The sequence below is a fragment of the Triticum aestivum genome, chromosome 7A (assembly GCF_018294505.1).
Source record: "Triticum aestivum cultivar Chinese Spring chromosome 7A, IWGSC CS RefSeq v2.1, whole genome shotgun sequence".
Taxonomy (NCBI): Eukaryota; Viridiplantae; Streptophyta; class Magnoliopsida; order Poales; family Poaceae; genus Triticum; species Triticum aestivum.
In genome coordinates this window covers 185,945,923-185,952,660 of record NC_057812.1, presented here as the reverse complement: position 1 = coordinate 185,952,660, position 6,738 = coordinate 185,945,923, and positions in this window count along the sequence as shown.

The window sequence follows — 6,738 nt, the reverse complement described above, 5'->3', positions numbered from 1 at the left end:
GAGGTCGCCGGAGAGGAGGAGGAGGTCGCCGGAGAGGAGGAGGAGGAGGTCGCCGGAGAGGAGGAGGGTAGTATGGTGGAGGAGAGAAGGGAAGATGGAGTGGAGGAGAGGAGGAGATGGAATGGAGGAGAGGAGGAGTGGAGGAGAAGAATGAAGAGGTAAGGAGGAGAGGACCATGCCCAGCCATATATACGGCATAGTAATGGCGCACCGCGGGCAGGTGCGCCATTACTAGCTTTATTTTATTTTTTTTATTTTTTTTGAATTTTGAAGGCGGGAAGATACTAATGGGGCACCATGGGCAGGTGCACCATTAGTAACTTTTTTTTATTTGTTTGACTTATTTTGAATTTAGAAGGCGGGAAGATAGTAATGGCGCACCATGGGCAGGTGCGCCATTAGTAAGTTTGAATTTTTTTTAATTTTTTTGCCTCTCCAGATCTTAAAAGCCCCGTATCTTTTTTTCTGTTAGGTTTTTGAGGATTTTGAAAATGTTTAATGGGGTTCCCCCCATTAAATTCGGATGTAACTTTTCGTGTAGATGATTTTTCATATAATTTTTTTTTTCATCCGAGTTCGTACGAAAAAGTTATGCCCATTTTACAAATTCTCGAGAGATTTCGCAAATAAAGTCAAAATTCATATTTGTAAATTTTCACAACAACTAGACCACATATCACATGGCAAACTTATTTTCTTTTATTTTTTTGACATTTCCATCATTTTTTTATTTATTTTTAAACTGAAAAGGCGGTCCACAGGGGGGGTGCATTCGGTGGAAGTGGTGGCCAAGTTACTAATGGCGCACCATGGCATGGTGCGCCATTACTAGTTCAACTAGTAATGGCGCACCACTCCCACGGTGCGCCATTGGTAGTTTTGAAAAAATCAAAAAAAATTTTTACTAATGGTGCACCGTGGATGTGGTGCGCCATTAGTATTTGCACACTAATGGTGCACCAACACATGGTGCGCCATTAGTATTTAGTAATTGCGCACCACATGTACAGTGCGCCATTAGTGTCAATTTCATCTTTAGCCCTTTTCCTAGTAGTGTCAGGCGTCCTCCTCGTGGCCGTTTGGGACTTGCCTAAGATCTGGGAGTCATACCAACAAGCATGGTTGGGTTACCCACGTCTGTATTGATGAGAATCCTGTGATAAGGGGAACACGATCTCTGCTTTGACAAGACGTGTCAAGAAAACCGCTTCGAGATATGTGCAGTGCTGGTTGAGAAAAACAGTTCAAATAATGACCGGGCCGTGGCGTGATGTCATCTTGTCAAAACATGTCAGCAGATTTGATTTGTGGAAATATTATTCTCTCTACAATGGTATGTGGAACTTATTTTTCAGGGCCGGACACTATCCTTGTGTTCAAACTCTTCCATGGAGTATTCAGAGGAGGAACCCGCTTTGCAATGCCGAAGACAATACTGCGCGCCGTACTCATCATCATTGAAGTCTGGTTCAGGGGCTACTGAGGCAGTCCTGGATTAGGGGGTCTCCGGACAGCCGGACTATATCCTTCGGCCGGACTATTAGACTATGAAGAATCAAGATTGAAGACTTCGTCTAGTGTCCGGATGGGACTGTCCTTGGCGTGGAAGGTAAGCTAGGCAATACGGATATGTATATTTTCTCCATTGTAACCGACCTTGTGTAACCCTAGCCCCCTCCGTTGTCTATATAAACCGGAGGGTTTTAGTTCGTAGGACAACATACAATCATACAATAGGCTAGCTTCCATGGTTTAGCCTCTACGATCTCGTGGTAGATCAACTCTTGTAATACTCATATCATCAAGAACAGTCAAGCAGGACGTAGGGTATTACCTCCATCAATAGGGCCTGAACCTGGGTAAACATCATGTCCCCTGCCTCCTTTTACCATCTGCCTTAAACGCACAGTTCAGGACCCCCTACCCGAGATCCGCCGGTTTTGACACCGACAATATAAAGAAAATAATATGATATGGCATGTTAGGCAACATTCCACATAAAAAATTCCATTTTTATCACTTACCTACTCGAGGACGAGCAGGAATTGAGCTTGGGGACGCTGATATGTCTCCAATGTATCTATACTTTTTGATTGTTCCATGCTGTTATATTATCAATCTTGGATGTTTTATAATCATTTTATAGTCATTGTATATCAGTTTTTGGTACTAACCTATTGACATAGTGCCAAGTGCGAGTTGTTGTTTTCTGCATGTTTTTTACATTGCAGGAAATCAATACCAATCGGAGTCCAAATGCAACGAAACATCATGGAGATTTTTTATGGAACAGAAGACACCCAATGGGCCAAGGCAGCGCCTGGGGTGCTCCGAGGGGAGCACAACCCACTAGGGCGCGCCAGGAGGCCCAGGCATGCCCTAGTGGGTTGTGCCCACCTCGGGTGCCCCCCGGACCGCCTCTTTGCTCTATAACTACCCAATGTTTTAGAAACCCTAGGGGAGTTGATGAAAATTAATTCCAGTCACCGCAGAGTCCAGAACCACCAGATCCAATCTAGACACAATCACGAAGGGGTTCACCACTTCCATTGGTGCCTCTCCAATGATGCGTGAATAGTCCTTTGTAGAGCTTCGGGTCCGTAGTTAGTAGCTAGATGGCTTCCTCTCTCTCATCTGATTCTCAATACAATGGTCTCTTGGAGATCCATATGATGTAACTCTTTTTACGGTGTGTTTGTTGGGATCAGATGAACTTTGAGTTTATGATCAGATCTATATTTTTATATCCATGAAAGTTATTTGAGTTTCTTTGATCTCTTATATGCATGATTCCTTATAGCCACGTATTTCTTCTTCGATATTTGGGTTTTGTTTGGCCAACTTGATCTATTTATCTTGCAATGGGAAGAGGTGCTTTGTAGTGGGTTCGATCTTACGCTGCTTGATCCCGGTGACAGAAAGGGAACCGACATGTATGTATCGTTGCTACTAAGGATAAAACAATGGGGGTCTATCTCTACATAGATAGATCTTGTCTACATCATGTCATCATTCTTATTGCATTACTCCGTTTCCCCATGAACTTAATACACTAGATGCATGCTGGAAAGCGATCGACGTGTGGAGTAATAGTAGTAGATGCAGGTAGGAGTGGATCTACTAATCTTGGACGTCATGCCTATATAATGATCATTGCCTGGATATCGTCATGATTATTTGAATTTCTATCTACTTCCCAACAGTAATTTGTTTACCCACTGTTTGCTATTTTACTTGAGAGAAGCCACTAGTGAAACCTACGGCCCCGGGTCTCTTTCCCATATTATTTGCCTTTGCGATCTACTTTTCCTTTGCTTTCATTTTCAGATCTATTAAAGCAAAAATACAAAAATACCTTGCTGCAATTTATTCTTATTTATTTTATTTAGTGTTGGATCTATACAATTTATCTCACGTCCGTTTGCCTATCTTGGGGCGCCACTACCCGAAAGGGATTGACAACCCTTTTACACGTCGGGTTGTGAGTATTTGTTATTTATGTGCAAGGGATGTTTACGTTGTGTCGCTTGGTTATCCTACTAGTTCAATAACCTTGGTCTCATAACTGAGGGAAATAACTACTGCCACTGTGCAGCATCATCCCTTCCCCTTTGGGGAAACACCGACGTAGCTTCAAGCTACATCAAAAGGAATTTCTGGCGCCGTTGCCGGGGAGGATCTTCAACATATACCAGGTTCCTAATCACAAATCTCATCTCCTCTCAATTTACATTATTTGTCATTTGCCTCTCGTTTTCCAGGCGGTATTGTGGGATGAAGCGTCCCAGACCAACCTTACATGTCCACGAACATGAGACCGGTTCCACCGACAGACATGCAACTAGTTTTGCATAAAGGTTACTGGCGGGTGTCTGTTTCTCCTACTTTAGTTGAATCGAATTTGACTACGGCCGGTCCTTGAAGAAGGTTAAAACAACAAACTTGACGAAACACCATTGTGGTTTTACGCGTAGGTAAGAATGGTTCATGCTAGAAGCCCGTAGCAGCCACGTAAAACTTGCAACAACAAAGTAGAGCACGTCTAACTTGTTTTTGCTGGGCATGTTGTGGTGTGATATGGTCAAGACATGATGTGATAGATGTTATTGTATGAGATGCATGTTTTTTAAGATATCTAACAAGCGACAGGAGCCTTATTCCTGTCTCTTTATTGTATGAAATGCAAACACCACATAATTGCTTTACTTTATCACTATGCGTTAGCGATAGTTGTCGAAGCAATAGTTGCCGAGACGACCACGACGCAACGATAGAGGTCAAGGTGTCGAGCCGGTGATGATGGAGATCATGACGATGCTTTGGAGATGGAGATCAAAAGCACAAGATGATGATGGCCATATCATGTCACATATTGTGATTGCATGTGATGTTTATCTTTTTATGCATCTTATTTGGCTTAGTATGACGGTAGCATTATAAGATGATCCCTTCACTAAATTTCAAGGTAAAAATGTTCTCCCTAAGTATGCACCATTGCTACAGTTCGTCGTGTTGAGACACCACGTGATGATCGGGTGTGATAGACTCTACGTTCACATACAACGGGTGCAAGACAGTTTTGCACATGCAGAATACTTGGGTTAAACATGACGAGCCTAGCATGTAAAGACATGTCCTCGGAACACTAGAGATCGAAAGGTCAAACATGAATCATATAGTAGATATGATCAACATAGAGATGTTCAACATTGATGACTACTCCATCTGACGTGATGATCGGACATCGATTAGTTGATTTGGATCAAGTATCATTTAGATGACTTGAGGGATGTCTATCTAAGTGAGAGTTCTTAAGTACTTTGATTAATTGAACTTAATTTATCATGAACTTAGTCCGGATAGTATTTGCATATCTATGTTGTAGATCAATGGCCCGTGCTACCATTCCCCTGAATTTTAATGCGTTCCAAGAGAAAGCTAAGTTGAAAGATGATGGTAGAAACTACACGGGTTGGGTCCGTAACTTGAGGATTATCCTCATTACTGCACATAAGAATTATGTCCTTGATGCATTGCTAGGTGAAAGGCCTGCTGATGTTTTGAACGTCTAGCAAGCTCGATGTGATGACTACTCAATAGTTTAGTGTGCCATGCTTTACGGCTTAGAATCGGGACTTCAAAGACGTTTTGAACGCCATGGAGCATATGATATGTTCCAGCAGTTGAAGTTAATAATTCAAGCAAATGCCCGAGTTAAGAGATAAGAAGTCTCCAACAAGTTCTATAGCTGCAAGATGGAGGAGAACAGTTCTGTCAGTGAACACATATTCAAAATATCTAGGTATCATAATCACTTGACTGAGCTGGGAGTTAATCTTCCAGATGATAGTGTTATTGAGAGAGTTCTTTAATCACTGCCACCAAGCTACAAAGGCTTTATGATGAATGTCACGACTGGTTTTCCAACAAAACATTTATTGAAAAGCCGATCCCTACATTGACCAGTACAGAAGAATCTTTCTTACCGGTAGACAAATCCTTGATACAGAAATCCAGAAGTACTAAATATTATACAAGATGGAGCTGAGGCTGCTCAACAATTTATTACAAGTGCACCGATATTACACATAAAGGCGGATATGACACAACGGTATGGTGGCATAACTACTGACTCGTAATAAAAGTGGTGGTGGGTATGTCACAGTGAAGTGGGTGACATGACTCCTAAATCTTATAGCTCATCAAGCATCGGAGTGAGGCTCGATGATTTTATTTGGGTAGCGGAAGCATATATAATACAAGTGATCAACTCCAGGATCGCACGGGACTGACTGGGACTCCTCTAGGCGTCGGACTCACTATCGAACTCTTCATCCATAAGATCGCCTTCGTCAACATTTGGCCAAATCAACAAGCCAGGTCAGTACTTTGAATGTAGTCGCAAGAAAGTTTGGACATAAGATATAACAAATGCAAACATGATGCACATGAGCAGATTGGTAATGCACATTCTGATAATAAATTTGCACTGCACGATAAATAAATGGAAGTCAGGTGGTAGTCCTCCTGAAATCCCAACGAAATAACTGAAGACCGATCGGGTGTCTGAAGTGACGCCTCGAACGGTAACAAAAAAATAAATTAACATGCCGTAGTCGGGCGTCGGGGCGACACCACAAAAAAGGGCTTATATGGAAAAGTAAATAACAATGCGGCCACAGTCGGACGTCTAAGCGACATCTCGAAAAGGGCTTATAATGAAAGTAAATAACAAGGATGCCATAGTCAGACGTCTAAGGGACAACACCTAAGGGGCTTATATCGAAAGTAAATAGCAAGAGTGCCATAGTCGGACGTCTGAGCGAGATCACATAAAGGGCTTATATTGAAAGTAAATAGCAAGAGTGCCACAGTCGGACGTCTGAGAGACATCACATAAAGTGCTTATATCGAAAGTAAATAGCAAGAGTGCCACAGTCGGACGTCTGAGCGACATCACGTAAAGGGCTTATATCGAAAGGAAATAACAAGAATGCCACAGTTGGACATCTGAGCAACACCACATAAACGGCTTATAGTTCATCATTCGAATTCAAGTAGTTCATGAATTTAAACCATCACAAGGAAATACTCAATGTATAATAATAAACTGGTTAGTCCGTTCACAGGAATAATGTTCAGCCGAGTTTACCACTCTCAGTTCCATGCTTATTCTCCGAAGACTATCACTGAGCCGGATACTGAGACAGACACGGAGACTGACACTGATATGTTGAT